Source organism: Canis lupus, chromosome 28 (genome assembly GCF_048164855.1).
Source record: "Canis lupus baileyi chromosome 28, mCanLup2.hap1, whole genome shotgun sequence".
In the NCBI taxonomy this organism is placed as follows: Eukaryota; Metazoa; Chordata; class Mammalia; order Carnivora; family Canidae; genus Canis; species Canis lupus.
Window position 1 is genome coordinate 14,140,379 of NC_132865.1, and position 12,235 is coordinate 14,152,613.

General features: G+C 39.9%; 1 long non-coding RNA gene and 2 pseudogenes across 8 annotated transcripts in view; 2 read left to right on the forward strand and 1 right to left on the reverse strand.

Moving 5' to 3' along the window:
• LOC140620213 (uncharacterized) overlaps nucleotides 1-12,235 on the forward strand; it is a 179,580-nt gene that overhangs the window by 48,517 nt on the left and 118,828 nt on the right. The gene's annotated exons all lie outside the window — the stretch shown is intronic.
• Nucleotides 2,150-2,436, reverse strand: LOC140619890 (ATP synthase subunit f, mitochondrial pseudogene; annotated as a pseudogene).
• Nucleotides 7,721-12,235, forward strand: part of LOC140620212 (small ribosomal subunit protein uS13-like) — a 69,273-nt pseudogene continuing 64,758 nt past the window's right edge.

Genomic DNA, 12,235 nt, shown 5'->3' on the forward strand with positions numbered 1-12,235 from the left:
TCATGTTCCAAGTTTAAAGGGTAGTATTGCATTATTATATAAATACTCTTCCAGTTAGCAGAGAAGATGAAAAGAAAAAAGGATTTTTTTAAGCATTTGTATAAACTGGATATTAGAAAATGTTATAGTTTATTTTTTCTGGTGAGATTGGTAGGTGATTTCTTACCAGTGTCTGTCTTTTAGTGAACTTGGGGAAATGAAATATGTGATTAACAAAACATCAGTATTTATAAGGAGTTTTGGAGAGCAAGATACTGATTAAATAATTATAGCGTTATACTCCAATTCTCACTTATTGTTTGTACCCAAATTCTTGTAATATGACAGGTTTACTCAAACTTACCCTGTAAGTTATTTTCTCTTTGATGTTACTATCACTGCTCTTAAATACAGAGGAAAATGTGTGATGCAACAGGCGGATGGGTAGATGAGTCAGCTGGCCGTGACAGCTGTACACATGGTCCACAGGTGTTTGTTTGGCTTTGGTATACTTTATAGGAAGAAGTTTTTAAAGGGTCCCACACCACTTTACAAATCTATTTTTTCTGCAGTTCCTTTGTACCAACCACATCTACAGAACAGGCCCTAAATTTTAGAAGTTTTAACCTCCAGAGGAGAGGAAGTTGGTTGATTTCCTCAGCAGTTTGGAGCCAAGTCAGATCCCAGGACTTTGCAGGTGCAGATTTACAGTGCAGATTAAATTTCAGCAGGTCTGCGGCCTGAAGCACTGCTTATTTAATAAATTCATAGGACGTCCTGATGCTGTTGCTCAATGGACCACACTTTACTTTGAGTAGCAAAGACATTTCTACTTTTTTAACCTGCTGGTATCTTAGAAGTAATGAAACCAAGCTCAAGCTCACCACCTTCCTCCCAAAACCAGACAGTCTTCCTCTTGAGTTCTTATTAATTTTTACCACTATTGATTCTCCACCAAACCTCAGAGTAATGTGAGGCTCCTTATTATGCCTCCCATTATCACATCCAAGTCAGTTTTGAAGTTCTGATTCTCCCCCTATGTGTATGAACCCCTTTCCTTACTTTTCATCCTGCTGCTGCTACCTGGACCAGACTCTAGGGCATCTCATTCCTAACTGCTCTGTCAGCGCCTCCCATCTCCACTCCATCAACCCAGCTCCATGCACAACTGCCATTCTAAAAGCAGTGCTTATTTATAATAATATTCTGCCGATAACTCACCTGGAATAGAGTCTAGAATACCTTTCCTGGAACGTCAAGGCCCACGCTCCTGCCCTTCTTTTTCCATGCTGATCTCTATGTACATTCTTTTACGTGAACCTTAGGGCTTACCTGAATACCTTTGGTGCTTTCAGCTCTCCTGACTGTCCCAAGTTTCTGTGTGACTCTGAGAGTCATATAAATGCTACAAAATGTCATAAGTATCTAAAATAGCCTAGAGTGAACAGCTTTGTGACATAGGTGGCATTTCATTGGGCCTTGAGGGTAATAAGGATTTCTACAGAGATTATTAACTGTTTCTTCCTACATTTCTTTATTATTGGACTTACGTAATGGACACTCATCATTTAAGAAAAGAAATTCAATAAGTTTAAATTTTCAATGAATAATAACAACAAAAGAGCATCCCTTGGGCCTCTGTTCCCATTGCACAATCCACAACCAAGCAGGTATCCCATTGCAACTATTTTTCTTGTTTCTGTTTTACACCAAGCTTCTCCCCAGGAGGGAGTGTGCCTTGTTCATCTCTATATCTCCACCACTGAGTGTAGTGTGTGGTACAAGGTAGGCATTCAATCAGGAGGATCCAAGGTTTAGAGCCTGAAGTTTATACAATATAAGAGCCCCTCTTTAAGAAATAAAATTGAAATTTTTCTCTAAATTTTCAAAAACATAAGATCTTGAGAAATATATTGCTAGGGCCCCTTATAGGGCATGCAAATGTGGGGTTGGGGGAGGGTAGATTCCAAAGCTTAAACTACTTTAGCTCCATAGTATAGCCACCTCTGCTGCATTATTTTTTTTTCTGTTGTCATTATTAGGTTAGTATTAATATTTTAATGAAAGAAAGATTGAGTGTTAATTCTAAAATAGAATATGAAAGGATTCATGGGTGCCAGGCAAAGATCATGGTCAGGAGTGCAGAATCTGCCTCCACAATGGGACCTCTTCAGTGGTACTTGCCTAGCCACTCATGTCTGAGTTCCCTATAGCAATGACAGTAGTTGAAAAGCACTTAAGCTGCCAGCACCATAAAAGTCCCAGCGACACCCCATTTCTTCACATTGACATACTTGATGTAACACCAGTAGTAACCTCTTTGAAACACTCCAGCAGTGCCTTTGGGGTAAAATCCCACATCAGAATCCAGGTTGGATGTTCTCCTAGTTTGACCTCCATGAGCTTCTTCTCCTTCACTGATGTGAATGACACCATCTTGGAGTCCTGGGTGTCCATTATCAGACTGAGTGAATCTTGTTGATTCATTTGTAATTTTCACATCCATGATCCTCTCTGAGCATGGGGCATCTGACGTACATCTGAGGGTGTTCCACTTTTAGGAAACCAACTTCCTTTAAGTTACATGCTGCAAGGGCACTTGCATTTCTTGGACTTAGTAGGAATTTCAGAGACCTCCTGGGATCATCTTTAACAGCACAGACTTTACTAACAAATGTTGCAGTGAAACCAGCAGTTTTCAAACTGTTTGTATTTTGAAATGAAAACATTGCCTTTATAACACCACCATTCTCTAAGTCTTTCAAAATGTGTTCCAAATATTTCCTTCTAATTGGAAACTTCCCTATGAAATCATAGAGTTTGAATTCAGTTTATATTCTTTTTGATGCTTTTCAAGGGCACATTCCTTATAGCTAGTTTTACAAGAGGGAACACTTCTTGTAAAAATATGAGAGAACTTTGTAGTTTCGTGTAATTAAAAATATGTGTGTGTGTGTGTGTGTGTGTATACATGAAGTACATTTTGTATATATGTATTTTATTTTTAAGTATTTCAGAAAAAGTTACTGAGATTCATTAATATTTGCTATTTGTGTGAACAGGAGTGGCTGAAAGGTACATTGGCCAGCATCTCCTTATCTAAAGTTGGTTCCCCTACCCCAGCTACGCTGTTGTCACCCTGTTTGTTGCATTCATAGCACTTACACCAAACTGTTACTCTCTGGCTAATATCTTTGTTTATTGTTTATCTAGGCACCTCTTAGATAATGTGTAAATACTCTTCAATGTCGACTGTTCTTTAATGACACTACTGGTGCAAAGACTGTCCCATTTCCCACCAGGTTTTTAGATTCCAGGTCTGCAAAATTCTGTTTGAGAAAAGAACTGCTCCCCCTGGTTGATTTGTGTATGCTTCTTGCATCAGCTCCAAAGGGTAAATTTATGAGAACCTTTCAGCCCCCTCTTCCTCTCAGCTGCCAGCTGACTCCTTCCCTTGCCCTTCTACTACCTCCTACTTAACACTTTAGTTCTGCCCTCCAAATAAATCAGCCTGATAGTCCTTGAGTGCCTTTGTTCACTTCCTTTCCCCTGGATTGCTTTTCCCCCCCAATCCTTGCCCAGCCCATGTGGAGGAAAAATTTTCCTTTTTAGTAGCCAATTATCTTGGACAGACCTCTCTGAACCTCAGTTTATTCATCTGTAAAATGTAGATATTAAGAATACCACCATAGGTGGTATCTCATAGTAGGACTTCAGTAAATGACAGCCATCATCATCGTTGTTGTTTTTATTATTAATTTCTTTCAGGCTTCATTTCTTTGGGTTATCTTAAGTAATTGTTTATAATTACTGATAATTTGAAAATAACTTTAGAATCATTTGTATGTTTTACTTTTTTTTTTTTTTTTTAAGATTTTATTTGCTTATTTGAGAGAGAGAGAGCACAAGCCAGGGGAGCAGCAGGGAAAGGGAGAAACAGACTACCTGCTGAGCAAGGAACCTGATGCAGGACTTCCATTTTATGACCCTGGGATCATAACCTGAGCTGAAGGCAGATGTTTAACTGACTGAACCACCTAGATGCCCCTGTATGTTTTACTCTTTAGTTACATTTAAACTGTTTGAAAGGACATCTACTGTTACTGCTTTATGTACACTGCTATGTGCATATGTGCTGTGTATCTAAAAGCAGTGGTTGTCTGCTGTGGGATTAATCCATAGCACTTGAGGAGTGTCCTAAAAAAAGTACAAAATGTATCTTCTGGGAACCCTGGGTGGCGCAGCGGTTTAGCACCTGCCTTTGGCCCGAGGCGCGATCCTGGAGACCCGAGATCGAATCCCACATCGGGCTCCCGGTGCATGGAGCCTGCTTCTCCCTCTGCCTATGTCTCTGCCTCTCTCTCTCTCTCTGCGTGACTATCATAAATAAATAAAAATTAACAAAAATATTTTTAAAAATGTGTCTTCTGCTTGTTTGTGGGTATTCTGCTCTTGCTGTCTGTATAATATAAGTGCCTCTTCTAGATTTGAGGCCTTCTAGAAGCTTTCCCCAGTAAAAATAAGGGGAGAAACTTTCTACATCTCTACCTTCTATAAGAATTTCCCTCAATTTTTAAGTTATTTAACATTTTTTAATTTCAAATTGTGCCTAGAGTTTCAAGATTTAATGCAAGATTTAATGACCCTACAAGATGGCCTTCAGAGAACTAAACTGGAAACAGCAAATCTGTAGACTGGGTGATAGGATTAACCCACCCTAGGAGATGATATATGAAGTGGAAAGGATTAGGAATAGTCAGATTTTTATCAAGGAGGGAGCAGGGTAGAGGAGTCATGAAAGCTGTTACCTAATCCATTATACTACACCCGAACAAAGAAAGAATATGTTAATTGAGAACTGGCAGGAGGTGATATTATGAAATCCTAAAGAAAGGAAAAGCCATTAAGTAAGATTTTGGACAAAATTAATCAAATATTCTTTTGGAAGGAGCTAGTCAAGAGATACTGAACTGACTACACAGGAATCATCTTTCTTTTTTTTTTTTCTTTTCTTTCCTTTCTTTTCTGTTCTGCTCTGTTCTTTCTGGGGTGGAGCCTGATACAGGGTTCTATCTCAGCACCCTGAGATCATAACCTGAACCAAAATCAAGCATCTAATGCTTAACCCACTGAGCCACCCAGGCACCCCGACCACACAGGAATTATGGACATACTCTGTAGGTGGGTGAGGATGGCTTTGAAATTTGCATGGTCTGCATAAACTAACTCCTGAGACCACTCATCTCTCTTGGCTTCCTAAGCAACCTTCTGAAGATTTATTCAGCCTCCTAACACCTCTACCCACTGATAACTGGAATGCTCTCTAGAAAATTTCCTTCCTTCATTGGAAATTTGCACTCTAATTTAACCATAAATTCCTGGCAGGGACAGATCCTGAATTTGTGAGGGACAGATCCAGAATTGTAAACATTTCTGGAATTAGGAGGGGCTCTCTTTGAGAAAAATAATACAAAATGACAAATAATGAAACTGCTTCCAGGGTGTTGAAAGGGACGAGCACAGGCAAGTGGGCCTGAAGTTTTACCTTCGTCAGCATCACAGTGAAGCCACTGGAGTTGGATCAGTGTGGGTTCTGAGAGCCCATCTGCTCTGGGTGCACCATCCTGCAAAGCTGAGGGCCAGACCCAGGGAGCCCCTCAGCAGCAGCCTCTCTTTCCCACAGACTTTATTATCTTAATAATAAAAATTACAACAAAGGAATCAAACTCCCACTGTTTCTTAAAAGGATTTTGGCACTTTAACTTTTTATGACCCCTTCTACCTATATTATCATCCTGTTTGAAGATACAGAAACTCTCATTTCTTTTTTTTTTTTTTTAACATTTTATTTATCTATTCATGAGAGACACAGAGAGAGGGAGAGGCAGAGACACGGGCAGAGAGAGAAGCAGGCTCCATGGAGGGAGCCTGACGTGGAACTCGATCCCAGGTCTCCAGGATCAGGCCCTGGGCTGAAGGCGGCACTAAACCACTGAGCCACCTGGGCTACCCAAAACTCTCTTTTCTTAACTCTTCCCAGATTCTGTCCAGTTTTCTGTATTCCAAATAGACAGCAACATTACTACATAAAGTACAAAAGAGAAATCTATGCGGATATAACAGTGCCCAAAACAAGATTTAAATGTCTATGGACCAGAAAGAGGAAAACTTAGAGCAGTGGGCATGATGGGAGCCATAGTTTATATTAAGATGCATATCTAGAAAGCAGGACGTCACAGACACAGCCCAGCCCAGAGACTAGGAATTGAGCCATGTTCAATTTGGTCCAAAAGCTATTAGGTGGGATGGAGTAAGGTCGTGCATGGTGTGGGTGCATGAGTAGATTCATGGTGGCCCAGGTGGGGTGTCAGAGCAAGGTGAGTCCATGTGAAGTCCATGTGAAGTGTGTCCATGTGAAGGAGCTGTCTGGTTTGGGGGGTGATGAAGAGGACATTCACATGGATGGCAGTAGTTGTGTTAGCTACAAAGGAAACATTACATTGATTGATCAAGTAAGAAAATACTAAGGACAATGGTGTTGGGCTGGAATTGAAGATTGGGATGTGAACTCATGGTTTTCAATGGACAGATGAGAGAGAAAGAAAGGAGAGGTATTCAAATACATATATTCCTAGTTTTGTCCACTGAAAGGGACAAATGGCACCCCAGTGGCATTGAGAATATCTAGCATTCGGATCTTAGTTGACTTCGGTACTGAGGGAAAGAAAGTACAAGTTGAGCTCAGAACCTCTTCTAAAACCTGAAATAAAAAGTGCTCAAAGAATGATGGGGACAAAAAAAAGAATGATGACACAGAAACCATCTTGAAGGGGCTCCTACTGGAAAAATGTGGGGTAATTTCAGCAAGAAAATGAATAATAATAGTACCAGACTATATGCATTCAATAAAATAGGAAACCATGAGTTCAAACAGATATAAAAAGATAGTAAATAAGTTAATAGTTTGATGAGTGATATATAATCTCAAAACCTCCTCACAAAATATTTATTAAAAGTAATTTCACAGTGCAGAAGCCAGCCAGACAGGAACTTTTTTTTTTTAAGATTTCACTCATTCATTCATTCATTCATTCATGAGAGACACAGAGAGAGAGGCAGATACAATGGTAGAGGGAGAAGCAGGTTCCCTGCGGGGTGTCTGATGTGGGACTTGATTCCAGGACCCCAGAAACATGGCGTGAGCCAAAGGCAGACCCTCAGCCACTGAGCCACTCAGAAGTCCCAACCAGACAGGAACTTAAACAAGTGATTGAAGTTAATGTCACCAGTAGTGGTACAAATACAAATCCGATGGCACTTGAATAGGATAAAATGAGAATGCATCATTGCTTCTGTGATATTCCTGCCTGAGATGTATAACAGGAACCTAATCATGAAGAAGCATCAGACAAATCCAAACTGAAGAACGTTATGCAAAATAAATGGCCTATGAATATTGCAAGTGTCATACTTATATAGTCAAGGAAAGACCAAGAACTGTTCCTGATCCAACAAAACTAAGGAGACATGATAACTAAAGGCGTTACCTGTTTTGCGAGATCTGGATTTAGGACTGCCTCTTTTTCTTACAAAATGCATGCTCTAGGATAATTGGAGGAACTTGAATAGAACCTAAGAATCATATTAAAGTATCAATATTAATTTCCTGATTTAAATGGTTATATCTCCTATATATAGGAGAATGTTTTTGTTTATAGGAAATACACACAAAAGTGTGGGAGAATAATGGAGCATAATGTCAGCCAGTTACTCTCAAACAGGTAAGGAAAAATAGTTTTTTTATATTGAAGGTATACATTTTCTCTGAGTTTGAGATTGTCTGTATGTATATTTATGTACTTCTTTGCTTTTGTGTGTCTAGTGTTTTGAATATCCATGTCCAGCCAAGTCCCCCCCAAATAGATTTCAGTAGGAACTATCAGCTGTGAGCAGTGACCTTGGGAAAAGTGATTACTTTTGCCATGCTACAATGAGAAGAGCTTGTTTTTCTTTTTAATGACAATGCGTAAAATGCTCAAGATGCTTAATGAGATGGATATCTTTGACAGGTCACCATGCCCCAGTCATACAGACTCAGCACTGCTACCCTGGGTAAAGGCCATTCTGCAGTATTTTCCGGAAGCAGGCATGCAAATGGTGGTAGGATGAGGGACACCAGTGATGCCTTCTTCCTCTGTAACTTTGTCACTTTGCATATCATGTGATCAGAAGAGCTAATGATTTTAATGATTTAATATCAATCCTAGCAGGTCCTCTTTTGTTTGATTCCTCTTTTATTCAACATATTTTTATTGTGCCCCACCCCACTATGTTACAGGTCCTGTAGTAATCTTAGAGATACAAAAGTGAAAAAAACTCCCTCAACAGTTTCCACTGGGAACAAAGGAGGGGGTAAGATGAGGAAGCAAATATTTACTATCTAAAGAAGGAGTGGGACACATGGGGGGAAACTGATGGTCTCTGAGGAAGGCTTCACAAAGGAAAGTATTATGAGCTTGGACTTAAGGAGTAAGGTTACTTCAAATTTTACCAAATGTTTAGAAATTTCAGTTATATTTAGATGACTTTTTTGTATTTGGACAAAAAAGAAAAACTAGAAGGAAAAATGGGGGAAGGAAGGGAATAGGAAAGAAACAGCAGTTTTAAGGAAAATACCTAAAGAGTGAAAATATTGTGTACATAGCTTCAACTACAGGATGCTACTAAATAAATCCTTTTAAAAGTACATTTGGTGGGGGGACAGCTACATGGCTCAGTCCGTTGGGCATCCAACTCTTGTTTCAGCTCAGGATGTGATCTCAGGGTCATGAGACTGAGCCCCCTGCATTGGGCTCTGCACTTGAGATTCTCTCCTTTTCCCTCGGCCCTGACCTCTGCACTGCAGGGTGCTATCTCTTTAAAATAAAATAAAATTTATAAGCCCATTTTTCAAGAGGTAAAGAAGTAGATAAAATAGCGAGTTGTCATGAAACAGATATATATTTGTAGAGCTTTGTCTTGTGTTCTCAGGTACCTATTATGATCTTTGTGTTTTAGTTTTATTTCATTTTACTATTTTTTTTTTTTTTAGCTCAAATCATTCTCCACAGGGTTCTCATTCCCGATTGCTCTGTAACTGCCCACTCCATCTCAGAGGTGATATTCAATGCCACTCTGAAGACTCCCGGCACTTGACTCATTTCTAAAGTTTGTTTATAGTTTTAAATCTCCCAAAGCTGTAACTCAGTTGTCAGCCTGTGGAAATGGATCATTCGACACTTTTGAAACTTTCCCAGTGATTTCCTAGGGACTTAGCTGTCCTATAGCTGATGTCTTCTGTGTCTGATCCCTTTGGCAATGCAGTGGACTAGGGGCCTCTTGGACTCTCCAGTAGTTGAACTATCCTTTTTAGTTTCACCAGAAACATTCTGGACTTTGTCACCTCCTTTCCTTCTGGCCTGATATTTGAAAGCCACATTGGAGTTAACTAAGGGCCAGATGTCTAATGCTTTTCTAACAATCAAGTCACTGTGAACCAATGATGTAAAAACAGTCCTAAGCTATAATAATTCCCAGCTACACAGCTTGGTACTCCTCATTTTTAGTATTGTGACTATAATAAATGTAGGTAAGTATTGTATCTTCCTTATGTTATCATCATTTTTTTTTTTTTTTTTTTTTTTTTTTTTTACTTTTTTACATTTGCTTTAGAATTATACTTCTCTTTCTTTGAATTGTTTCCTCCTATCTTTGGGGGCCAGGATCTTGTTTAGATCTTAAATTATTATTCATGGCTCTGAAGACTTTTCTGGATAAAAGTCATTTTATCTCACCAGAGAAAAACACTGTCCCCTCCACATGGAATGGAGTAAGCCCTCGGTATTCAGAAATTTAACATTTTTTGTAAAAATGCCTCAGAGGACTGTGCAGAAAGCATATAATTTTGCAGGAATGGAGTTTAATCTCAGGCACAGGGTAGGAAGAAGACATGGGTAGTGAGAAAAAAGATATGGCGTGTGTGAGATGGTGCACTTCTGGGATGCCTGGGGAAATAGTAAGCAAACCTGACCTTGCCATCTTCCTTATTCCTTTGTCATTCAAGGTAAAGATGGAGAAGGGGTGGAGTCCCCAGCACAGCGCCAAGTTTGTAGATGTTTGGAGTGGTGAGGATAGGCATAGCATGAAGGCTTAGCACCAGATTCCACTCACAAGGAGATAGGGGGAATGCAGTGCCCAGACTCCACTCATAATTTGGCATTGTTCTTGTTTTTGTATCATTGTGGCCAAGAGAAGTAAAGAATATTAATAAATTTTTAAGTGTGCATTATTCAGATTGACATCATTGTTACACATAGTATAATGGTTCTTACAAATTTTGGGGATTTGGGAAGCTCTCTGGGAAAATCCTTCCAAAAGTCAAAAGTCTAGATTCTAGAATCCACATCAAACCCAGTTATCTTCCTGTCCATTGGCACTGCCCCCAGTAACCCAATGACCCAAGTTATCATGGCAGTCACCTCGTAACCAGTCTCCCTGCATCCACTTTAACTGCTCCTGCCCTCAATTCCAGTCCATTCTCTTCAGAGATACTTGTTTTTTAATTGAAATTTTTATTGAGATAATTGTAGACTCACATGCAGTTGTAAGAAATAATACAGAGATCCTTATACCTTTTGCCCAGTTTCATGCAATGGTAACATCTTGCAAAATTATAGTACAATATTACAACGAGGACACTGACATGATATAATCCTCCAGCCTTATTCAGATTTCCCCAGTTTTACTTGTATTCACTTGTGTGTGTGATGTGTGTATATCTGTAATTCTATATAATTTTATCTTACATATGTCCACCATCACAGTCAAGATAGGGAAGAGTTCCATCATGCGGATCCTTCTTGTTGCCCTTTTATTAACCACACCCACCTCCCTTCTTCCCTCTATCCTCCTTCCCTAACTCTGGGCAACCACTAATCTACTCTTTATTCCTAAAATTTTTTCATTTCAAGAATATTAACTCAAGGAGCATCATATGACATGTAACATTTGGCCTTTTTTTTTTTAATTTATTTATGATAGTCACAGAGAGAGAGAGAGGCAGAGACACAGGCAGAGGGAGAAGCAGGCTCCATGCACTGGGAGCCCGACGTGGGATTCGATCCCGGGTCTCCAGGATCGCGCCCTGGGCCAAAGGCAGGCGCCAAACCGCTGCGCCACCCAGGGATCCCACATTTGGCCTTTTTTACACAGTATAATTCTCTGGAGATTCATCCAAGTTTTTGTGTGTGTCAGTCATTTATTCTTCTTCACTGTTAAGTAGTATTCCATGGTATGATGGATGTACCCCAGTTTGTTTAACCAATGAACCATCCATTGAAAGACATCGGAACTGTTTCTGGTTTGGAACTATTAGAGATGAAGCTGCTATGAACAGTCATGCATAGGTTTCGTGTCAACATAAGTTTTCATTTCTCTAGAATAAATGCCCAAGACTAAAATTGCTGTCTTGTGATTGCAAGTATTATTCTTTAAGAAGCTGCCAAACTGTTGCCCAGAGTGGCTATACCATTTTACATACCCTTCAACAGTGTATGAGTGATCCAGTTTCTCCACATCCTCATCAGCATTTAGTGTTGTCACTATTTTTTATTTTAGCCTTTGTGACAGATGTGTAGTAACACCCACTTGTGGTTTTAATTTACATCTCCCTGATGGATAATGATTTTGAACATCTTCTAAGTTCTTATGTGAAGTCATCAGCTTCTGCGCAGTGTCCCAGCCTCTCTTCCTACAATTCAACCTGTACTTTCTAGGTGACAAAACATCAGGACATGAGGCTGCAGGCTCTGGATTATGTGGGCTTTGTGTGTCAAGTGCTAAAGGAGCTTTGAAGGGTCTGGAGAACCTCATGACCATATCTGTATTTTTATTGTCCCACTGAGGAGGACAGTCAGGAAGACTGTGAGCCAGGAAGCTATTACAGGGAGAGGCATAACCTCAGGCAATGGCAAGGGAGAGAGGAAGAGGAGGTGGTTTGACTGATAAAGGATAACTTGTTTCAATAGAACTCAATGACCAAGTGTAGAGGGACAAGGACAGGATGGGCAGGGAGACTGGAGTGCAGGAAAGGGCAGGAAAGACATCGGGCTTGGCTCCCTCGACTCTCTGGTGCTACTGCTCACCAAAACAGACCATTGAGGAAGAGGTGCCATTTTATGTGGAAAGATGTTAGGTGTGAGGTGCCTTACAGGGCAGC